General features: G+C 45.3%; 1 protein-coding gene across 2 annotated transcripts in view; it reads left to right on the top strand.

The window, feature by feature from the left end:
* The window catches only part of shank2b (SH3 and multiple ankyrin repeat domains 2b), a 1,331,733-nt gene that overhangs the window by 101,468 nt on the left and 1,205,148 nt on the right, over window positions 1–25,117 (top strand). For both annotated transcript variants that reach the window (XM_086008225.1, XM_086008224.1), the window contains exon 2: window positions 9,926–10,054. The gene's annotated coding sequence lies outside the window, so the exon portion shown is untranslated. The remainder of the gene's footprint in view (window positions 1–9,925; window positions 10,055–25,117) is intronic.

The following is a 25,117-nucleotide window of genomic DNA, read 5'->3' as shown; positions in this document are numbered from 1 at the left end:
TATTTCTTAAGGCTAAAGGGATCAAGGGATATGGGGAGAAGGCAGGGACAGGGTACAGGAAACTTGGCGATATCCGGCACCGACGGGACCGAGCTGCTGCCGATCTATCAAAACTTCCGGATAGACCAGCGCTAATGTTGAAGGATACGGAGGTTTTCATCTCCGTATCTGACAACAAACACTGTTGCTTAGCAACAGCTTGTAAATACTCGGCCTGTACCTTGGAAGCGTCTCTGAAGCTGTTGCTAATCTACAGAGACGCTTTCCAGAGCCTGACTGTTATAAAAAAAAAAAAAAAAAATTTTTAAATGCTGCGGGAGGAAAAAAAACCTAACCAAAACGGCAGCTGATTTCTGCCGTTAGATCGAGGTTTCCGGACATACAGCCTCCGGATAAACCAAAGTTTCCTGTACTGAGTTTGGATTATCAGCCATGATCTCATTGAATGGCGGAGCAGGCTCGAGGGGCCGAATGGCCTACTCCTGCTCCTATCTTCCATGTTTCTATGTTTCTCTGTTCCAAGGAGAACAGTCCTAACTTTCCCAACGTCTCCTCATAACTGAAGTCCCTCATCCCTGGTCACATCCTGGTAAACTGCCTCGGTACCCTTTCTAAGGTCTTTACATCTTTCCTGAGGTGTGGTGCCCAGAACTATCCATAACATTCCAGCTGAGGCCTAACCAGTGATTTTCCTGGCTTTAGTACAACAAGATGAATCTGCACTGTTGGGGTTTCCAGTGCCCTTTTGTGGCAGGAGTTTGATGTTTAATTTTTAATAATGTTTTGTTTGCACCAATTGTGGGTACTTTTTTTTTGCACCTTAAGTATTATTGGAGCGAAACCAGGTGAAAGCCCCGATATCAACCTTTCACTGCGTGGCCGTGGGAGCAAGGCAATGTTGGCAGAGAGTTGGGAATGGGGGGCACTTACTGTGTCTGTAAGTAACGTACCCACTCGCCCTTTATACTGCTGATCTTTCACACTGGAATTAAAAAGTATGGCGAGGACATGTCAATAACCAAGAATTGTATTACCATTTGTAGTTGATTTATTTCCCCAATGTAAATGAATAAACGCCCGTTCCAAGATTTTTTTTATTTGGGGCATTTTGTCGGCCTTTATTGGTTTTGGTCAGTTGATGCCGACAGCACAGATGCATTTTAAGGGGGAAGCTAGATAAACACATGGGGGAGAAAGGAATGGAAGGTTATGTTGATAGGGTGAGATGAGAAAGGGTGGGAGGAGACTCGAGTGGAGCATAAACACCGGTATGGACCCATTGGGCCGAATGGCCTGTTTCTCTGCTGTCCATTCTATGTAGAAACCAAGGATGCTGTGGTATCTCCAAACATGCCGGGATCTGTAAATGTTACTGGAGTAGAACTGGAGAGTGTAGTTGAAAGAAATAAAGACTTGCATTTATATAGCACCTTTCACGACCACCAGACGCCTCTAAGTGCTTTACAGCCAATGAAGTACTTTTGAAGCGGAGCCACTGTTGTAATGTGGGAAACGTGGCAGCCAATTTGCACACAGCAAGCTCCCACAAACAGCAATGTGATAATGACCAGATAATCGGTTTTAGTGATGCTGATTGAGGGATAAATATTGGCCAGGACACGGGGGATAACTCCCCTGCTCTTCTTCGAAATAGTGCCATGGGATCTTTTACATCCACCTGAGAGGGCAGACGGGGCCTCGGTTTAACGTCTTCTCCGAAAGATGGCACCTCGACAGTGCGGCACTCCCTCAGTACTGCACTGGAGTGTCACCCTGGAGTGGGACTTGAACCCACAACCTTCTGACTCCGAGGCGAGGGTGCTACCCACTGAGCCACAGTTGAAGTCAATGCAAATCTGCTGTCTGAAATGCAACCAGATTTTGAATGTTAATAGGCCTTTAACGGTTTTATTTCAGCGTGATCTTTATTTATATAGAAAGAAAGAACTTTCATTTATTTGGTGCCTTTGGTCCACAGCGTTTTACAACTGATAATACATTGGAAGTGCGGCAGCTGTGATATAGGCAGTTCCAGCGGCTAAAGTATGCACAGCAAGATCCCTCAAATGGGAAATTAAATGAATGACTAATTAATTCATTTTTGATGGTGTTGATTAAATGTGGTGGTGGTGGTGGCGGGGGGGGGGGGGGGGCGGCAAGTTGGCCCCGGATGCCGGGAAAATTTGATTTTATGGCTCTTTGAATAGTTCCGTGGAATCTTTTAGATGCGCAAGAACCGCCGGAAGGGGGGCCTCAGTTTAACGTCTCAACCGAAACACAGTCCAAACAGTGCCGCTCCTCAAACTGTCGGCCTGGGATTATGTCCTCAAGTGTTGAAGTGGGGCTTTAACCACATCCCTCTGACTCGCAGGCAGCTGACTGCCACCAGCTGAGCCAAGTTGACACTTGCAGGAATGAAATGAATGCCAAAAGGAATAGCGATTTATTTGCCACAAAATATTTTATATAGGATCAACAACAACTTGTATTTATATGGCGCCTTTAATGTAGTAAAACATCCCAAGGCGCTGCACAGGAGTGTTTTAAGACAAAAAAAGAAAATCCCCTTAACCTTCTCCACTCTAAAGAGAACAACCCCTGCTTCTCTAATCTCTCCATATAACTGACCTCTCCGCTTCTCTCCCTCTCACTCTCCTCCTTTAAGACACTCCTTAAAACCTACCTCTTTGACCAAGCTTTTGGTCATCTATCCCTAATCTCTCCTTATGTGGCTTGGTGTGAAATTTTTTGTCTTATAACACACCTGTGAAGCGCCTTGGGACGTTTTACTCTGTTAAAAGGCGCTATATAAAGACAAGTTTATGTTGTTGTTATATCGCACTTAAAACTTAGTTAGATAATGCGCTAAATTTGTGTGTTGCAGTTAAAAATTTATAACGCGAGTGAGTTAGCGGAGTTCACAGATCTTCGGTAAACAAACTTCTTACGGTAGGTTTTGATGTCCATCAAAAAATGTACATTTTGGGCAACAGAAGGTCTTTGTTTACTGTCAGCAATGATAAATGAGCATGGTTGTAGTGCATTACCATAATACTTGAATTTTTGGTGCACCATTTTAGATTGTTTGATGTTGCTTAGCTTAACGTTAAACTAGATTGCCCAGGCTTGTGTTGGTGCCCTTTACTGTGCCGTGGGATGTGAAGCTGTCACAGCCGCTTGTTTCTCGAGAAGCCGAATTCAAACTAATGAAGCCAGCGGGGAGAAGAAACTATTGTAAGAGTGGCTGACAGGAGGTAGTTTCAACACTTGAGTTATTAGCCTGATACTTGATAATTGTGAGTGGGGAGACAATTTGTGCCACAAAGTACATCTTTTTTTGTTATCGCGCTCAAATTTTTGTAGCCCAGTGACTGTAAAAAACAGCAGATTGAAGACAATTATAAAACGAGTTGCTTAACTGACAGAGCTAGCTCTTGTCGGCTAGCTGGGGGAAGCAGATAGATATCTGGGCAATTGAACTGTGTTTACTACTCACCCACTTGGGAAGGTTTCCAAATCAGTGAGTAGTTGGTCTGAAGAATACAAAATCTGCTACAAATCTTGATAAACCCTTTAAGACATTTGCAAGACCATTGAAATCATAGAATCGTTAAAAGAAAGACTTGCATTTATATAGCACCTTTCATGACCACCGGATGTCTCAAAGTGCTTTACAGCCAATGAAGTACTTTTTTGAAGTGTAGTCACTGTTGTAATGTGGGAAAAATGGCAGCTAATTTGCGCACAGCAAGCTCCCACAAACAGCAATGTGATAATGACCAGATAATCTTTTTTTTTGTTATATTGGTTGAGGGATAAACATTGGCCAGGACACCGGGGATAACTCCCCTGCTCTTCTTCGAAATAGTGCCATGGGATCTTTTACATCCACCTGAGAGAGCAAACGGGGCCTCGGTTTAACGTCTCATCCGAAAGGTGGCACCTCCGACAGTGCAGCACTGCACTGGAGTGTCAGCCTAGCTTTATGTGCTCAAGCCCTTGGAGTGGGACTTGACCCCACAACCTTCTGACTCAGAGGCGAGGGTGCTACCAATTGACAGCTGACACTGACAGCACAGAAGGAGGCCCATCGAGCCTGTGCCAGCTCTCTGCAAGAGCACTTCAGCTTGTCCCACTCCCCCACCCTTTCCCCGTAGCCCTGAACATTTTTTCCTTCAGGTATTTATCCAATTCCCTTTTGAAAGCCACAACTGAATCTGCCTCCACCACCCTTTCAGGTAGTGCATTCCAGATCATAACCACATGCTGCATAAAAAGGTTTCTCCTCATGTTGCCTTTGGTTGTTCTGCAACTCACCTTAAATCTGTGTCCTCTGATTCTCGACCCTTCTGTCAGTGGGAACAGTTTCTCTCTATCTACTCTGTCTAGACCCCTCATGATTTTGAACACCTCTATCAAATCTCCTCCCAACCTTCGCTGCTCAAAGGAGAACAACCCCAGCTTCTCCAGTCTATCCACGTAACTGAAGTCCCTCATCTGTGGAACCATTCTTGTAAATCTTTTCTGCACCCTCTCTAAGGCCTTCACATCCTTCCTAAAGTGCGGTGCCCAGAATTGGACACAATACTCAAGTTGAGGCCGAACCAGTTGTCGTGTATTGATTGCGAGTTTGACACCAGTCATTACAGTAATGTAATGTGCGAGTTTAACACCAGTTAATACGGTAATGTAATGTGCATTGCATTATGGGAATTACCCGGGAAAGCAGCAGTCAGCCATTTTACCAATAAAGTAAAGATCACAGTAAGAAGCCTGTCTGCCTGACTCTGATTTAATTCGACGTATCTACATGCTTGATTGAACGCATTGAAGCATAGATACAACACCAGTGTTTTACAAAGGTGGTTCATAACTTCCTTGCTTTTGTACTCTATGCCTCTGTTTATGAAGCCCAGGATCCCGTAAGCTTTTTTAACCACTTTCTCAACCTGCCCTGCCATCTTCAACGATTTGTGCACATATACCCCCCAGGTCTCTCTCTTCATGCAACCCCTTTAGGATTGTACCCTTTATTTAATTTATATTGCCTCTCCTTGTTCTTCCTACCAAAATGTAAAAATTCGCACTTTTCTGCGTTAAATTTCATCTGCCACGTGTTGCCCATTCCACCAGCCTGTCTATGTCCGCTTGAGGTCTATCACTATCATCCTCACTGTTTACTATACTTCCAAGTTTTGTATCATCTGCAAAGTTTGAAATTGTGCCCTGCACAGAAGAACATAAGGTCATTTGGCCCCTCGAGCCTGCTCCGCCATTCAATAAGATCGTGGCTGATCATCGACCTCAACTTCACTTTCCTGCCCGATCCCCAAATCCCTTGATTCCCGTTGAGTCCAAAAATCTATCGATCTCCGCATTGAATATACTCAGACTCGGCATTCACAGCCCTCTGGGGCACAGAATTCCAAAGATTCACAACCCTCTGAGTGAAGAAATTCCTCCACATCCAAGTCCAAGTCATTAATATATATCAAGAAAAGCAGTGGTCTGAGTACCAACCTCTGGGGAACACCACTGTATACCTTCCTCCAGTCTGAAAAACAACTGCTCACCACTACTCTCTGTTTCCTCTCACTCAGCCAATTTCGTATCCATGCTGCCACTGTCCCTTTTATGCCATGGGCTTCAACTTTGCTGGCGAGCCTATTATGTCGCACTTTATCAAACGCCCTTTGAATGTCCATGTACACCACATCAATGTGCATGTCCCTGAAGGCAGCAGGACCGGTAGATAAGGTGGTTAAGAAGGCATATGGTATACTTGCCTTCATTAGCCGAGGCATAGAATATAAGAGCAGGGAGGTTATGATGGAGCTGTACAAAACGCTAGTTAGGCCACAGCTGGAATACTGTGTGCAGTTCTGGTCGCCACACTACAGGAAGGATGTGATTGCATTAGAGAGGGTGCAGAGGAGATTCACCAGGACGTTACCTGGGCTGGAGCGTTTCAGCTATGAAGAGAGACTGGACAGACTGGGGTTGTTTTCCTTCGAGCAGAGAAGGCTGAGGGGGGGGACCTGATTGAGATGTACAAAATTATGAGGGGCATAGATAGGGTAGATAGAAAGAAACTTTTCCCCTTAGTAGAGGGGTCAATAACCAAGGGGCATAGTTTCAAGATAAGAGGCAGGAGGTTTAGAGGGGATTTGAGGAAAAACTTTTTCACCCAGAGGGTGGTTGGAATCTGGAACTCACAGCCTGAAAGGGTGGTAGAGGCAGGAACCCTCACAACATTCAAGAAGCATTTAGATGAGCACTTGAAATGCCATAGCATACAAGGCTACCGACCAAGTGCAAGAAAATTGGATTAGATTAGACAGGGCTTGATGGCCGGTGCGGACACGATGGGCCTCTTTCTGTGCTGTTTAACTCTTATGACTCTGATTCTACAACCGCATTGTTCTCGTCAACCCTCCCTGTTACCAATTCAAAAAACTCAATCAAGTTAGTTAAACATGATTTGCCTTCAACAAATCCGTGCTGGCTTTCCTTAATTAATCCACACTTGTCCAAGTGACTGTTAATTTTGTCTCGGATTATCGTTGCTAAAAGCTTCCCCACTATCGAGGTTGAACTGACTGGTTTGTAGTTCCTTACACCCTTTTTTGAACAATGGTGTAACATTTGCAATTCTCCAGTCTTCTGGCACCTCCCCCATAAGGAGGATTGGAAGATTATGCGCAGTACCTCTGCAATTTCCACCTTTACTTCCCTCAGCATCCTAGGATGCATCCCATCTGGTCCTGGTGACTTATCTACTTTAAGTACAGCCAGCCTTTCTAGTGCCTCCTCCTTATCAATTTTTATCCCATCCAGTACCTCCTCTACCACCTCCTTCACTATGCCTATGGCAGCATCTTCCTTGGTGAAGACAGCTACAAAGTACTCATTTAGCACCTCAGCCATGCCCTCTGCCTCCATGCGTAGGTCTCCTTTTTGGTCCCTAATCGGCCCCACTCCTCCTCTTACTACCCGTTTATTATTTATATGCCTATAGAAGACTTTTGGATTCCCTTTTATTTTTGCTGCCAGTCTATTCTCATACTCTCTGTTTGCCCCTCTTATTTCCTTTTTCACATCCCCTCTGAACTTTATATATTCAGCCTGGTTCTCACTTGTATTATCAACCTGGCATCTGTCATACGCCCCCTTTTTCTGCTTCATCTTACTCTCTATCTCTTTCATCATCCAGGGAGCTCTGGCTTTGGTTGTCCTACCTTTACCCTTCGTGGGAATGTACCTTGACTGTACCAGAACAATCTCCTCTTTAAAGGCAGCCCATTGTTCGATTACAGTTTTGCCTGCCAATCTTTGATTCCAATTTACCTGGGCCAGGTCCACTCTCAACCCACTGAAATTGGCCATTCTCCAATTAAGTATTTTTACTCTAGATTGTTTCTTGTCCTTTTCCATAGCTAATCTAAACCTTATGATACTATGATCACTGTTGCCTAAATGTTCCCCTACTGACACTTGCTCCATCTGACCCACCTCATTCCCCAGAACCAGATCCAGTAATGCCTCCTCCTTCATTGGGCCAGAAACGTACTGACCAAGCAAGTTCTCCTGAACACACTTCAGAAATTCTTCCTCCTTCTCTGCCTTGTACAATATTACCATCCCAGTCTATATTGGGACAGTTATCCCCATTATCACTACTTTATAGTTCTTGCACCTCTCTAATTTCCCTGCAAATTTGCTCCTCTATATTCTTCCCACTAGTTGGTGGCCTATAGAATACATCTAGTAGTGTAATGGCACCTCTATTGTTTCTGAACTCTAACCAAATAGATTCTGTCCTTGACCCCTCCAGGACATCCTCTCTCTCCAGCATTGTAACATTCTCCTTGACCAATACTGCCACCCCACCTCCAATTCACACTTCTGTTCTTTATTTTTCCCCATTACAAACTCTTTCCTTGTCAATTTAATTTGTTAACCTAAAAGACCTTGGGGGTAATTTTCACTTTTGGCGGGACTGAACCGCCCGCCTATTATGCACCCCATCCGATTCTCCTTTTGGCAAGTCCCAAAAGCTTCCTCCACAAGACTGCTATAAGGGACAGTTACTCCCAAACTCTCTCCCAGGCTTTGGATCCTACCTTGATTGCCATTTGAGCCAACCCCAGGACTCATTGCCTCCTGCTTTCTCTGGTGCCAGACACACGCTCCCCGCCCCCACCATTTTCTCTCTCAGTTGTACATATCCCACTGCCTCCCAGACAGCGTCTTCATGCCTGCTTCCAGTATCTGTCTGCCTCCTCCCCCCAATAATGTTGCCATCATCTTGCTGTGCAACCCGGGCTTTAAAAAAAAATATTTGACAGATAAAAATCGAGTAGACATGTAAGGCAACATTTCCAGACCGATAGGGAAAGATACAGACGAGAGAGGAGACGCAGTAAAGTAGAGACTTACACAAACAATGAAAGAATGAGAAAAAGATTTGGAGACAAATCGATGATGAGAAAAGTGACCGAGAGTCGTAGAGGGAGAGGAAAAGAGAGCCCACGGCCTCCAAAAGACATGGAGAGTGACCACAGAAAGAATTGATGTTCAGGAAAGACCAAGGCGGCAATTTCGCCTACCGCGACCCCACGGCTGGTCAATCCCGCTCTGTGAAATGATTTTAGAAACATAGAAAAATAGGAGCAGGAGTAGGCCATTTGATCTTTCGAGCCTGCTCCGCCATTCAACACGATCATGGCTGATCCTCTATCTCAATACCATATTCCCGCTCTCTCCCCATACCCCTTGATGCATTTTGTGCCTAGAAATCTATCTATCTCCTTCTTAAATATATTCAGTGACTTGGCCTCCTTCTGTGGTAGAGAACTCCACAGGTTCACCACCCTCTGAGTGAAGAAATTTCTCCTCCACTCAGTCCTAAATGTCCTACCCCATATCCTGAGACTGTGACCCCTCGTTCTAGGGCCCCCAGCCAGAGGAAACATCCTCCCTGCATCCAGTCTGTCTAACCCTGTCAGAATTTATATGTTTCAATGAGATCCCCTCTCATTCTTCTAAACTCTGGTGAAGACAGGCCTAGTCGACCCAATCTCTCCTCGTACGACAATCCTGCCATCCCAGGAATTTTCCCCTGACCACCCACCGCGTTTCCCGGCCAATTGAAGGAAGCGGGTCTGATGACGTCATTTGATGGCAGCCGGTTTTCTTAAAGGGACCATGTGCAAATTTATTTTGACTGTTCTGCCGGTGTTCTACAGCACTGAGGTGCTTCAAGCACTGCACAGACTCCCTCCATATGCCGGCCGCCACGGGACCAGTCAGTGGCTAGTGAAAGAGTGGCAGCTGCTGTTTTAGCGCCTATTAATGGCGCTGCGGAGTGGCGCGATGGCCACGAATTTCTCGCCCAATCTGTTGTCAGTGATGTTGGCTGAGGAATAAATAGCAGGCAGAACACTGGGGGGAGCTGCCCCCCGCTCTCCTTCGAAACAGTGGCCATGTGATCTTTTAGGCCCACCAGAGAGGGCAGACGTGACCTCCGTTTAACGTCTCATCCGACAGTGCAGCACTCCCTCAGTACTACACTGGGCATGTCAGCCTAGATATTGTGCTCAAGTCTGGAGTGGGACTTGAACCCACAACCTTCAGAGGCAAGGGTGCTATCACTGAGCCACGGCTCGCACCAATACAGAGTAACGTATGGGGGTAAATTTTTACTTTTGGATGGCTAAAAAACCTGGGTTGGAAGCGAGGCCAATGACCTTTTGCCCTCATGTAAATAGAACCAATCTTCCTTTTTTTTTTCTGGACCTTTTAAAAGTCCTACATTGAATGTTAATTAAAATAGACATAAACTCAGTCTGACAGAATTCCTTAACTTACTTACCTTGGTATTCTTGTTCAATAATTAACAGATGTTCTGTGTTTTCAACTGCAGATGTTCCCTGGACAACGCCTCTACACAGAGTTCACTGATTGATTGAGTTTGCAGCTGTGAAACCGATCTGAAATTGGCATGACCATCAATGGAAAAAGAGAGCCGCCACTTCTAGAGAGTTTGATTGCGGTAAGGTACAAGTGTTTTATACGTAAATTACATTATTTTTCAGAAGTGTGACATCAGCTCCAGGGAACTGTAGGCCCATTAGTCTGATGTCAGTTACAGGTATGATGCTTGAACGGATCATAAAAGATGCTCTTCATGAGCACCTGGATAGAGAAGGTATCATCAGTGACGCTCAACACAGAGTCTGGCCAAGAAGGTCATGTCTTAGTAATTTGCTGGGAGTTTTTGAAGAAGTTACCAGGTTAATGGATGAGGGTAGCCATTGTCTAGCTGGATCTTCAGTAAACCTTTGATGAGCTGTCACAGAACAGGTTACTCTCTACAAGACAGAATCTTGTGGAATCAGTAGGAAGTTACTGCAATGGATTAAGAATTGGCATCATTCCCATAAGTCAGAAAGTTGTTCTTGGAAACTGTGGGGGTGATTTTGCCAGCCCTGGGGAGGCGGGTATGGAGGCGGGACTGCCGGGAAAATGGCAGAATTTGGGCACCTGCCCCAACCCACATCCATGCCATCTTCCTAGGAGGCAGGTAGCTGTCCCGCGCCGGGTCCTGTCTCCTTGGAGGCGGGAAGGGATTAAAGCCTATTAACTGCCTGTTAACAGGTAGTTAACAGGCAGAAAATAAGGATTATCCCCTTTTTGCCCTCCAGTGCGGGCTTCCCGAAGGCTCCAAAACCCGCCAGGTCAGCGAGGCGAGTACTGGGGTCGGGGGGGGCTGCAAAAGTGTGGTGTGAAGGTACGTGATGGGTGCAAGTGTGGAGAGGTGAGTATCTGAGCTAAGTGCAAAGTGTTAGTAAAAGTGTACTTGCCTTTTGTTTCTTCCTGCAGGCTTCAGTCGGTGAGCACATGGAGAGTCTTGGACCTCCATGTTGGAGATGACAGATGGCTGTTGCATTCTCCAATGTAACAACCATCTCATTTCTGCAAAAGAAAGAGGTTTGATGAGGTCTTGAATTTAAGAACTCCTCAAACTACAGAGAATGACAGATGAAACATAATACGTTGACGTTCTCTGCAACCGGCTTTCTCTTAATTGGCCTGCTCAGCCCGCTGGGCGGGCTTGACAAGGTCAATCAAGGGAAAATAGCCTGGGTTGGCCACACATCGATGGAGGCGGGACATTGACACGCCAAGCAGCAGTCCCTCCTCCAACGTGTCCCCATTAACAAAATCTTCCCCTGTGGGTCTGCTTGCAGGCCAGTTACCAGTGATGCCCTGCAGGGATTGGTGTTAAGGCCACCGCTTTTTGCTATTTTCATAGATGACCTAGATATAGGTGTTGGTGGAACGGTTTGCAAGTTTGTTGATGATGTAAAAAAAATGTTAGGACTGTGGAGGATAACACATTTCTGAAAGCAGATTTAGGTGTGCTGCGGGAATGGGATAAACTCTGGCAAGTGGTATTTAACTTGGATAAGTGCAGTGATTTTTATATGGGTAGGACCAACACCAAGTATACTGAACACTTTACAAGGAACAGAGCTGAAATTGGTTGAGAGCGACAAGGACCTTGGCGTTATAGTTTGTAATTCTCTGAAGGCTCATGAGCAATACCGAGATGCCTAGCCAAAACAAATAGGGTATCGGGTTGCATTGATTGGACTGTTCAATATGTTGTAGAAAGGCTTCAGTCTACAGTTTCTCTGTCAGTGAGGGAACTGTGAACAATCTACATTCGAAAAGTTAACGCGATCCTGCACAGCTGATTCTGCACCTGTAATTTAAGCCATCTGCTGCGTGTGAGAAAGACTGACTGACAAACGTACTTACTTTTATACAGCACCTTTCACACCCTCAGGACGCCCAAAGCACTTTACAGCCAATGAAGTGCTATTGGGATGTAGCCACTGCTGTAACATAGGAAACGTGGCTGCCAATTTGCGCACAGCAAGCTCCCACAAACAGCAATGTGATAATGACCAGATAATCTTTTTAGTGATGTTGGTTGAGTGATAGTAGGTATTGGCCAGGGCACTGGTCAAGAACTCCCCTGCTCTTCTTCGAAATAGTGTCATGGGATCTTTTACGTCCACCTGAGAGAGCAGACAGGGCCTCGGTTTAAGGTCTCATTCGAAAGATGAAAGAGACTCTGATAGTGACATGGGGGTTTTGGAAAATTTCACCTGTGAGGTCATGGTATAGCGGAAAATGTTGTTTGTTGCATGGCTGTGCAAAATCTCTTGTGCGTAAAACAAAGGAGGTTTTTTTTTAAGATTTAAAATCTAGAAATCTTTCCCTCACTTAGGATAGAGAATGCACAGTGTGTGATGTATGTTGATTGCAGGCAAAGGGATATATATGTGTGTCTGTGTGTTTTCTGTTTACATTTATCTTTTCTTCGACCTCATTTTGTTGTGAGTTGATGCTGCACCACAATGACAGTCTAGTTTCATGAGATCTATTGAAAAGAGGGTGAAAACGAGATTCTTTGAAATGTCACGGAGAGTTTGGGCAAAAGGGAATGCACGCATATTCTGTGCTGACATTTGATTATTGTTACAGGATTTTTTTTGTAAAGTGTACATCGTAAAGAAGCTCTTGCGCTTTATAAATACTTTATGAATTTTTATAGCTGTACTGCCCTAACCACTAATGCAGAAAACCTGATTTTTTTTCTACATTATTAATCAATGATATTGAATGAAAGTGAATTCATATAGTGCATCACTGTGACTTCTATGAATGATGCCATGTTTAGGGACGTAGGAACAGGAGTAGGCCATTGAGCCCCTCGAGCCTGTTCCGCCATTCGATGAGATCATGGCTGATCTGCGACCAAACTCCATATACCCGCCTTTGCCCCATATCCCTTAATACCTTTGGTTAACAGAAAGCTATCAATCTCAGTTTTAAAATTAACAATTGATCTGTCATCAATTGCCATTTGCAGAAGAGAGTTCCAAACCTCTACCATCCATTGTGTGTCGAAGTGTTTCCTAATTTCACTCCTGTAAGTTCTGGCTGTAATTTTAGACCATGCCCCTGAGTCCTGGACTCCCCAACCAGCAGAAATAGTTTCTGTCTAACTACCCTATCTGTTCCCCTTTAATATCTTGAAAACTTTGATCAAATCACCCCTTAACAATCTAAATTCCAGGGAATACAACCCTAGTTTGTGTAATCTCCCCATATAATTTAACACCTGGAGCTGGATTCCAGAGGTGAGGTGAGAGTAGGGTTGCAAATGGGTGGAAAGTTTCCGGTAAATTTCTGGAAATTTTCCATGGGAAGTTTAGCTTGGGAATTTTGGGAATTTTGCTCAAAAAAGCACATGCTAGCATAATATTGTTTTCTTTGTATTTCTTACTTTTTTTTCCACAGGTCCTCACTTAAAATTACTAAGAGATGGAATCTTAATTATTAAGGAATTTCTTAATCAAGATATGTTTATCTTCTTACTTGGCTTGTTTTAATAATTACAAGTTTTGTGTGTGACTGTGAACAAATGTGTCCTGATTGGGTGGATGAGCGATTAGCTCCCTCTATTTGTAATATTTGCATATCGAATTGTGATTGGCCTGCAGGCATCTGTAAGACTGCTATAGTTTTTTTACGATCCAGGTTAGGGGTCCTGAGGGAAGTCATTTTGTTTTCTGCTGATGTTGTGATGATGCAGTAAGTAAATCAGACTTTATACCAAATAAACCAGTTACTTGTTGAACTCTGTTGTCCTTCAATTTAAAATATACAAAATAATACACTATTGGTGATGTAGCGTCGTGTGTGTACAGGTCATGCTTCCATCACATGGAGCATCAGCAAAAATGTACTCACCTTGTTGCAATCGTGCTGATCGATCGCAGTTCGACAGAGATGAATGCCCTTTATTTCTCTGCATAGAACAATGCCACGTTTACAGTCGGATGTGTGGAAGCATTTTACCCCAGGCATTAAAGATGGAAAGACTGTGTACATGTGCAAACACTGTAGAAAGCCATATGTAAAGAATGCCACAAAGATGCAGCAGCATTTATCCAAATGCAACAACTTCACTCAAAGCTCACAGCAGTCAGCCCAGAGTTCCCCTGCTTCCATTCAAGAAGATGATGGTTCTCATTCAGCATCAGGCTCCTTATCATCAGCAACTCCTGGCCCACTTGGAAGGTTCTTTGATACAATGGATAACCATAGCCAGAAGAATGCAGATGAGTGCCTTGCTCGAGCTGTATATGCAACAGGCATGCTCATGCTCACAGACAATGTGTACTGGAAGAGATTTTTCAATGTTATTCGCCCTGCATACTGTCCTCCCACCAGACATGCTTTGTCTACTTATTTGCTGGAGGCTGAGTATAAAGGAAAGCTCAAAGAAACGATAGCGATGGCAGACTGTGTTGCAGTTATCTCTGATGGGTGGTCAAATGTACGAGGGGAGGGCATCATAAACTACATGGTCTCCACTCCTCTCCCAGTGTTCTTCAAGAGCACAGACACGAAGGACAACAGACACACAGGCACATACATTGCTGATGAGCTGAAAGCGGTCATCAACGATCTTGGATCACAAAAGGTCTTTGCAGTAGTTACTGACAATGCTGCGAATATGAAGGCTGCTTGGGCTCAAGTGGAGGAGGTCTACCCTCGTATTACGCCTATTGGGTGCGCAGCTCATGGGCTTAACCTGCTCCTCAAGGACATCATGGGTTTGAGAACCATGGAAGCACTGTACAAGAGAGCCAAGCAAGTTGTTAAGTATGTCAGGGGAAAACAACTCCAAGCAAATGACAAAGAACAAGAACACCACACTGAAGCTGCCCAACAACACTAGATGGGGTGGTGTTGTCATAATGTACCACAGCCTTCTGGAGGGTAAGGAGTCGCTGCAAGAAATGGCAATATCCCAGTCTGGGGATATGGAAACCATCATCAAGAAAATACTGCTGGATGATGTGTTTTGGGAGAGAGTGGTTAGCAGCCTTAAACTACTCTCACCAGTAGCATCTGCAATTGCTCAGATTGAAGGAGGTGACGCTGTCTTGTCAGATGTTCTCAGGCTTTTTACTGATTTAAAAGAACAAATCAGCATCGCCCTACCCACATCCCTGCTGCTCAAAGCAGAGGAGAAGGCAATTGTTCAATTCATACAGACGCGTCAAGAATTTTGTGTCAAGCCGATTCATGCTGCAGCATACATGCTGGACCCAAAGCATCTTGGGAGACCAATACTTTCTGGAGAACAGATCAACAGCGCTTACAGTGTGATTTCTTCCCTCTCACACCATCTCAATCTGGATGTGGGCAAAGTTCTGGCAAGGCTGGCAAAGTTCTCTACCAAGCAAGGTCTTTCGAATGGGGATGGGATATGGGAATCATGCAAGCACATCAGTGCACATACCTGGTGGAAGAGACTTTGGCCTTCTGAGGCCCTGTCACCTATTGCATCGGTGATACTCCAAATCCCACCTTCATCAGCGGCCTCTGAACGAAACTGGTCACTTTTTGGGAATACGCATACAAAGGTGCGCAACAGGCTGACTAACAAGAGAGTGGAGAAACTGGTGGCTATCCGGGCGAACCTACAACTTATTGAGCCAGATACAGAAGTGTCCACCACGCAGCTAGACACTGACACAGAGGAGGAAATGGACACTTCAGAGCCAGAGTCAGAGAATCAGGAGGAGCAATGAGGAGTAGAAGACTCAAAGGGACAAAATAAGGACAAATTACAGGCTAAATAAGCTGACACTCTTTTTATTTTATTTTAGATGGGTCTTTTTTGTGGGGGTTCAATAAAGTTCAAAATTATAACCTAAATAAAGTTTTGAAAGCCTGTTTTTATTTGTATGGAACAGTATGTCTATTTTGACGACAAAGATAATATAAGGGTCAGAGACAAAAACCATCAGTGTGCAAAAAAACTCTAAATTCCCAAAATTCCTGAAAATTCCCATGGAAAGTTTCCTCTTTTTAAAAATTCCCAGAATTTTGCAACCCAAGGCGAGAGTGACTGCCCTTGACATCAAGGCAGCATTTGACCGAGTGTGGCAACAAGGAGCCCTAGTAAAATTGAAGTCAATGGGAATTGGGGAGGGGGGGAGGGAACTCTCCACTGGCTGGAGTCATACCTATGTAATACCCACTGGAAATGTTATGTACGCTAAGTATGGTTATCAATCTTTAACTTAGACACTTATTATTGTTATAAATCCCTGGGTTAAAGTTGCCCATGTGAAGGTACGGCAAGAACTTTTAAGGACACAATGTGAGTAAGAGCATACTTTCCATAATTCTGCACCAGTATCAACTGTTGCAGACAGTGAGGTTGCACAGTCTCCAGGCAGAAACCCCAGGAGGAAGGGGTGGAGTCGGGTTTTTCGAGCGGGAAAGAGGAGCGACTGGAAGAGAAGAGGGCAGGAGCTCTGAAAAGAGGGCTCAGGAGGCAAATGGCTGCCGCATCCCGTCCCGGGCTTCCAAACTCGGCCGCCGCCCTTCATATTAGTAGCTCTGCATCCAGAACTCAAAGTGGGATTCAGTGATCGTGTAGTGAATTCAACGAAGGGGTTCGGAGTCGTAAGTCTTGCAGACATTATACATACCATGAGCGCCAACTTAAGCGCGCCAACGAAAGAGTGCACTCGAATTTGGACACAGGGACAGATTCTCCTTTGAATCCATATAAATGGAGAATGTATGTTTATTATGTCTAGATTCATTCTAATGTATGCAAATGTCTAATTTAGGTCATTGACCCGTAATCTTCTTATACTGTCTGACGTTAAAACTATAAAGTAAGATAATTAGAATTAAGCCATTGTAGTAGTGATCTCCTTACTGGACTATAGAATACTGTCTACAACAGAGACCACATCTCTCATATATCTAGAGAACCGTGAAGGGGTTACACCTAGCACAAAGGAAGATGGTTGTGGTGGTTGGAGGTCAATCATCACAGCTCCAGGACGTCGCTGCAGGAGTTCCTCAGGGCAGTGTCCTCGGCCCAACCATCTTCAGCTGCTTCATCAATGACCTTCTCTCTGTCGTAAGGACAGAAGTGGGGATGTTTGCTGATGACTGCACAGTGTCTAGTGCCATTCGCAATGCCTCAGATAATGAAGCAGTCTATGCCCACATGCAGCGAGAATTGGATGGCATTCAGGCTTGGGCTGATAAGTGGCAGGTAACATTTGCGCCACACAAGTGCCAGGCAATATCTATCTCCAACAACTGAGCGTCTAACCACCGTCCCTTGACATTCAATGCATTACCATCACTGAATCCCTCAATATCAACATCCTGAGGGGTCACCATTGATCAGCCACATAAATACTGTGGCAACAAGAGCAGGTCAGAGGCTAGGTATTCTCCGGCGAGTGTCTACAAGGCACAAGTCAGGAGTGTGATGGAACACTCTCCACTTGCCTGGATGAGTGCAGCTCCAACAACACTCAAGAAGCTTGACACCATCCAGGACAAAGCAGCCCGCTTGATTGGCACCCCATCCACCACCATAAACATTCACTCCCTTCACCACCGGCGTACCGTGTCTGCAGTGTGTACCATCTACAAGATGCACTGCAGCAACTTGCCAAGGCTGCTTCAGCAGCACCTCCCAAACCCGCGACTTCTACCACCTAGAAGGACAAGGGCAGCAGGCGCATGGGAACACCACCACCTCCAAATTCCCTTCCAAGTCACACACCATCCTGACTTGGAAGTATATTGCCATTCCTTCATCGTCGCTGGGTCAGAATCCTGGAACTCCCTCCCTAACAGCACTGTGGGAGCACCTTCACCACACGGACTGCAGCGGTTCAAGGTGGCTGCTCACCACCACCTTCTCGAGGGCAACTGGGGATGGGCAATAAATGCTGGCCTTGCCAGCGACGCCCACATCTTCTGAACGAATAAAAAAAAAAAGTAAATAGTTTGCCTTCAATTCCATGAGCTTCAGCTTTAGCTAACAGCCTCTTATGAGGGACTTTATCAAATGCCTTCTGGAAGTCCATATAAATAACATCCATAGACATTCCCCTATCCACTGCTTTAGTCACCTTCAAAACATTCCATCAAGTTCATCAGGCATGACCTACATTTTACAAATCCAAGCTAGCTCTCTCTGATCAGCTGAAAATTTTCAAGGTTTTCAGTCACTCTATCCTTAATTATAGATTCGAGCAATTTCCCGACAACAGATGTTATGCCAGCTGGTCTATAATTCCCTGGTTTCCCTCTCTCACCCTTCTTAAATAGCGGAGTGACATGTGCAATTTTCCAAGCTAAAGGAACGGTTCCCAAATCGAGAGAACTCCGGAAGATTATAGTTAAGACATCTGCAATGTTCTCGCCTACTTCCTTTAAAACCCTGGGATGGAAACCATCTGGTCCTGGGGATTTGTCACTCCTTAGTGCCATTATTTTCTTCATTACGGTTATTTTGCTTATGTTAATTTTGGTGAATCCCTGTCACTGATTGAGTATTAGTTTCCTTGGGATGTCAGGCATGCTGTCCTCTTCCTCTACTGTAAATACCGACACACAGTCATTATTCAACATGTCCGCCATTTCCTTATTTTCATTAGGAACAGGAATAGGCCATTCAGCCCTTCAAGCCTGCTCCGCCATTCAATATGATCATGGCTGATCCTCTATCTCAATACCATATTCCCGCTCTCTCCCCAGACACCTTGATGCCTTTTTTCTCTAGAAATCTATCCATCTTTTTAAATATATTCAGTGACTTGGCCTCAACAGCCTTCTGTGGTAGAGAATCCCACAGGTTCTGAGTGAAGAAATTTCTCCTCATCTCAGTCCTAAATGTCCTACTCCGTATCCTGAGACTATGACCCCACCCCAGCCAGGGGAAACATCCTCACTGCATCCAGTCTGTCTAGCCCTGTCAGAATTTTATACGTTTCAATGAGATCCCCTCTCATTCTTCTAAACTCTAGTGAATACAGGACTAGTCGACCCAATCTCTCCTCATACGACAGTCCTTCCATCCCAGGAATCAGTCTGGTGAACCTTCACTGCACTCCCTTGATGGCAAGTATATCCTTTCTTAGGTAAGGCGACCAAAACTGCACACAGTACTCCAGGTGTGGTCTCACCAAGGCCCTGTATAACTGTAGTAAGACCTCCTTGCTCCTGGACTGAAATCCTCTTGCAATGAAGGCCAACATACCATTTGCCTTCCTAACTGCTTGCTGCACCTGCATGTTTGCTTTCAGTGACTGGTGTCCAAGGACCCCCATTGACACTGTTCTCTGTTTTCAAGGGGCCCACATTGTAATTGTAAGTGATTTTGATATCCCTTGCAAGTTTCTTTTCACATTCCCTTTTTGTAGTTCTCACTCTCCGTTGTCACCCTTTGCTGTTCTTTGTAACTCTCCCAGTCACCAGGATCTTTGCTATGTTTTGCATTTTTGTATGCCTTTTCTTTTAGTTTTATGTTGTCTCTTATCTCCTTCGTCGTTCATTGCTGTGGTTTTTTGGGGCAAGTAGAGCTCTTGCCCCTTGGGGGAATGTCCTCCAGAAATCTCTCCGCCTCTCCACCTCTCTCTCCTCCTTTGATGCTCCTTAAAACCTACCTCTTTGAGCAAGCTTTTGGTCATCTGTCCTAATCGCTCTTTATGTGGCTTGGTGTCAAATTTTGTTTGATAATCGCTCCTGTGAAGCACCCTGGGTCGTTAAAGGCGCTATAAAATGCAAGTTGTAGTTGTTGTTGTGCAGCATGATCTTCCTTATGTTTTTGCTCGTATGATTACGGCGGCTCCAGGTTTTACACTTCATCAAAAATGTTACAGATCCAACTCAGTTGTTCCCTCAATTTTGAAGAGATAAAAAAAATAATGAGTTCGATACTTTTTAAAAATTTGTTTATGGGATGTGGGCATTGCTGGCAAGGCCAGCATTTATTGCTCATCCCTAGTTGCCCTCAAGAAGGTGGTGGTGAGCCGCCACCTTGAACCGCTGCAGTCCGTGTGGTGAAAGTACTCCCACAGCACTGTTAGGGAGGGAGTTCCAGGAATTTGACCCAGCGACGATGAAGGAACGGCGATATACTTCTAAGTCAGGATGGTGTGTGACTTGGAGGGGAACTTGGAGGTGGTGGTGTTCCCATGCGCCTGCTGCCCTTGTCCTTCTAGGTGGAAGAGGTCGTAGGTTTGGGAGGTGCTGCCGAAGAAGCCTTGGCGAGTTGCTGCAGTGCATCTTGTAGATGGTACACACTGCAGCCACGGTGCGCTGGTGGTGGAGGGAGTGAATGTTTAAGGTGTTGGATGGGGTGCCAGTCAAGTGGGTTGCTTTGTCCTGGATGGTATCGAGCTTCTTGTGTTGCTGGATCTGCAGTCATCCAGACAAGTAGAGAGACTTTTTGATATCATTATCCTACTCTGCTCAAAAAGCATATTTTTCCACAATGTTCCATATTAGGGTGGTGGATACAGAATCAATAGGCTTCAAAAAGGAAGTGGATAAATATTTGAAGGAGAAAAAATTGCAGGGATATGGGGAAAGAGCGGGGGAGTGGGATTAACCGGATTGCTCTTCGACAGAGCCGGCGCAGATTCGATGGGCCGAACAGCCACCTTCTGTGCTGTACTATTCTATGATGTGCATCAAGGAACCTGGTTCCAAAGCTGGCGGCCAGAATGACATTTCTCTTCATTTTCAATTGCCATGTTTTTAACTGTGCTGAAGGTTTCTTCTCTTCCTGCTGTTCTACAAAGAAAAAGTTGCCACAGTTGTGTCAACCATTCCTTGTTTTGTTACTGTACTTGAGGGCATCCTCCCTGCCCAAAGTTTGCTGCACATTGGGCACTGGGATGCAAAGCCTACTGACCACACCCGAATGCTTGAGTTACCCTTCGTATGCACTTAACCTCCTTGTTGGGAGTGCAGATGTCTAAATCCAGTCCTACAACCGCCCCCCCACCCCCCGAGATCTTGGCGCTCGTCCAATTCTGGTCTCCTGCGCATCCCCGATTTCCTTCACTCCACCATTGGTGGCCGTGCCTTCAGTTGCCTCGGCCTTGATCTCTGGAATTCCCTCCCTGAACCTTGCCTCAGCTCATCCGCGGCTGAAACCCTCGTCCATGCCTCTGTTCCCTCTAGACTTGTGTATTCCAATGCACTCCTGGCCGGCCTCCCATCTTCCACTCTCCATAAAATTGAGCTCATCCAAAAACCTGCTGCCCGTATCCTATTTCATACCGAGTCTCGTTCACCCATCACCACTGTGCTCGCTCACCTACTTTGGCTCCCGGTCCGGCAATGCCTCTATTTTAAAATTGTCATCCTTGTTTTCAAATCCCTCCATGGCCTCTTCCCTCCCAATCTCTGGATCCTCCTCCAGCCCTACAACACTCCGAGATCTCTGCGCTCCTCCAGTTCTGGCCTCTTGTGCATCCCCTATTTTAGTCGCTCCACCACTGGTGGCCGTGCCTTCAGCTGCCGAGGCCCTACGCTCCAGAATTGCCTCCCTAAACATCTCTACCTCTCCACCTCTCTCTCCTCCTTTAAGACGCTCCTTAAAACCTACCTCTTTGACCAAGCTTTTGGTCATCTAGCCTAATATCTCCTTATGTGGCTCGGTGTCAAGTTTTGTTTGCTAACGCTCCTGTGAAGTGCTTTGGGACGTTTTACTACATTAAAGGTATTACAGTAAACTCTCGTTTAAACGGCACCTAATCAACCGGAATTCTTTAATAAACGGCAAAATAGATAGCCGGTAATCTTGCCGAATCCATCCATTTTTTGTTTCTCCGAGTCCGCGTTTCCTGCGGTGGCCGAGTTAGTCACTGGTTTTTATTTTTTTTGTGTTAAAAATTGCCTACACCTCTGTTATCCGGAGTTTTGAATCAATCGGCACCATCCCGGTTCCATCGGTGCCGGATACGAAAGAGCTTACTGTATATAAATGCAAGTCGTTGTTGGATGCAGTTTTTTAATCGACTCCATCTTTTGCATCTGATCTTCGATGTAGTTAGTTGATCTGTTCAGTGTTTTATATCTAATAGCAGCAGTCTGTTCATCAGAGATCAGGAGAGAGGGGAAAAAATGAGATAATTGCAGCAACCAGTGTCTCTAAGCTGGGCTATCATTCCCAGCAGTACATGTGAAGTATTTGGAACTGCACGATCCCTGAGTATTCGCTGCATTGGGTGACCAGAATGACCTCCCAGCATCTCTCAACTTCTTACTTTACGGAACAAGAAATAAATGCCGATCTCATTCCTCGAATCTGATGCCAAGACAGACCTCACTTCAGTTTGAGAATCGATGGCAAAAATGGAGCCAGGGATTTGAAGATTTCATTTCGCAGGCATAACTGGGAAAGGAGCCGTGCTTTTTACAGGTGCCAGCAACATGACTGCTGAATGACCGTGATGTAGCTTTGCAAAAGCTCGATGAATATTTTGGGCTGGATTTTGTCAATGGGGACGTGATGGAGGCGGGACTCCCACTTTTTGGGTTGTAGTCCCGCCTCCACCGATTTGTGGCCAACCCATGCGATTTTCCCTTGATTGACCTTGTTGAACCCGCCCAGCAGGCTCAGCAGGCCAATTAAGGGACACTCGGTTACAGGTGACGTCAGTGATTGACATTTCATCTGTCGAGCTTTTGACAGATGAAATATCAGCGTTTGACAGCTCTGTGAAGCTGTCAAACACTGATGATCTGACTTCTAACTTGAGTCCTTCTGCACAGACTCCGTTAGAAATCTCTTCAGAACAGAAAGCTGAATGCTGCAACTTTTGACAGCTCGTGGCCATTCTGCTTTGTGCCGGTGAGATGAGGGACTTACGAGACCTGAAGGAAGGAAGGCTGTAAAGGTAAGTAAAACTTCTTTAAACACTTTACACACACCAAACACACTTACCTCTGCACTCATGCACACATCACTCACCTGAACACCGGACATCTCAAACCCTTCAGCCCGGCGGTCCACCTCACTAACTTGGCGTGTTTTGGAGCCGTCGGGGAATCCCACACTTCAGGAATAAAAATAGGGATTAGGTCAAAAACTGCCTGTTAACTACCTGTTATCAGGCAGTTAATTGGCACTAATCCCCTTCCCGCCTCGGGGAGGCGGCTCCCAGTACAGGTCGGGTACCCGCCCCCTGGGAAACGGGCATGGAGGAGGGTTGGGGCAGGATGGGTTCGTGCCTCGCCGATTCTGCAATTTTCCCCCCACCCACTCCCGCCTCCAAACCCGCCTCCCCGGGGCTTGGAAATTCGAGCCCTTTATGTCCGAAAAGAACAATGATTATGAAACGAGTGTTCCCGCAGACCAAGCAAAAACCTAATGAGCCGTAGAACATGTATCACACACGGCTCTGTAAATTAGCAGCCATTTTGAAATTCGCCCATATGGATAAAGATACAATGGGCGTCATTTTCAACCAGTGCCACATGGGCGATAACCTGATGAGTGGCTCGGATGCTCCTTGCAGCGACGTCGGACAGAATCTTAGAGCACAACCTGTCCTTGTAGCGAAGATCCCCCATCCCCGGAACCATTCTGGTAAATTTCCTCAGCACCCTCTCGAGGGCCTTCACATAACTGAAGTCGCACATCCACGGTAGATCGATTTCCAGTACTTTCCCCACAAATTATGTTAAACTGACAGGTCTATGGAGTTAGGTGGTTTCTTCCAATCCCCCCCCCCCCCCCCCAGTTTGTGGGAGCTTGCTGTGCACAAATTGGCTGCTGCGTTTCCGACATTACAACCTTGACTACACTTCAAACAGTACTTAATTGGCTTTGGGATGTCCTGGTGTCATGAAAGGTGCTATATAAATGCAAGCCCTCCCTTCCCTCCCTCCCTTCCTTCCCTCCCTCCCTCCCTCCCCTCCAGATGGATAGGTCAATAGATTGGCTTCTATAAGCACTTCCATACTGGCTTAGTTTAAACACAACTTGACTTTAGTTACAAGGAGTCACAGTTAGATCGGAGACTGGTATAAAACCATCCTAACAGCGATGTATGTGCTGCATATTATCCAGCTCCATACTCGCTGGCTAGTCCAGCTCCGAGATGAAGTTCAATTCTACGAATATGTGCATGATGGTCTGTTTTTGTGCGGGCCTCAAAGTCATTTATACATTTAAAAATGTAATCTATTGCAATGTATTTCGGGCTCTTAAAAATAGACGCACCTCCGTGTGGTCAAATGAGTTTGAATAAACAAACAGTCTCATTCTTTGTGATCTTAAATCTTGCTCTTGATTTTCCCCCAATGTTGATGGCTAAGAATACAATTATATTAAAATTATTTGTTGAAGGCTACTGTTGAATCTGTATCCACCGTCCGATCAGGCAGCGCATTCCAAATCCTAACCACATGTTGCGTTAAAAAGTTTTTCCTCATGTTGCCTCTGGTGCTTTTGCCAATCCCCTTCAATCTGAGCCCTCTGGTAGTTTCTCTTTTTATTTACTCTGTCTAAACCCTTCATGATTTTAAACACCTCTATCAAATCTCCTCTTAGCCTTCTCTGCTCCAAGGAGAGCAACCCCAGCTTGAAGCAGAAACCATATCAACATGGAAGATTGGATTGGATAGGTGGATGAAGGGATAGTGGAACGGCGGCGGGGGCTAATTGTGATAATTATTTGCTTGCATGGAAGGTAAATACTGACCCTGCCTGGTGGGGCTGAATAACCCGTTTCTGGTTGGAACTTCTATACATTTCTACGATTATTCGACAAGACAGAAGACCCATCCAGGGATCATCTGAGGATGCAGCAACCTTCAAAAAAGAAATGCTAGGGGGAGAGGAATAAATTTGACTTTTGGATTGGAGTGGATTAAGCAAGAAAATAGCATGACAAAATCAAAGTCAGAGTGATATTCAGAGAGTGGCAGGTGTTGTCAGCGATATTCCCACTTACAGTACAATGAATAATTAGGATGCAGAACAACCCCACAAGAAATAAAGGATGTAGCGTTACTATCGGGCTGACTAAATCCATTATTACTGGACACTTCATTAGAAGCTGTCTTGAAATTCGAGCAGGAGATTGAGGTCACGTTGACCCAAACCAGAAAGCTTGCCAAGGCTCAGAAAACATTGGAGTTTCAATGAACAAAGCAAAGTGGAAGTTGAGGCTCAGGTAGG

The sequence above is a fragment of the Somniosus microcephalus genome, chromosome 15 (genome assembly GCF_052327205.1).
Source record: "Somniosus microcephalus isolate GS21.2 chromosome 15, FLI_Smic_1.0, whole genome shotgun sequence".
NCBI lineage: Eukaryota > Metazoa > Chordata > Chondrichthyes > Squaliformes > Somniosidae > Somniosus > Somniosus microcephalus.
The sequence above is the reverse complement of the archived record's forward strand: the minus strand, read 5'-3'. Positions and strand labels throughout refer to the sequence as shown.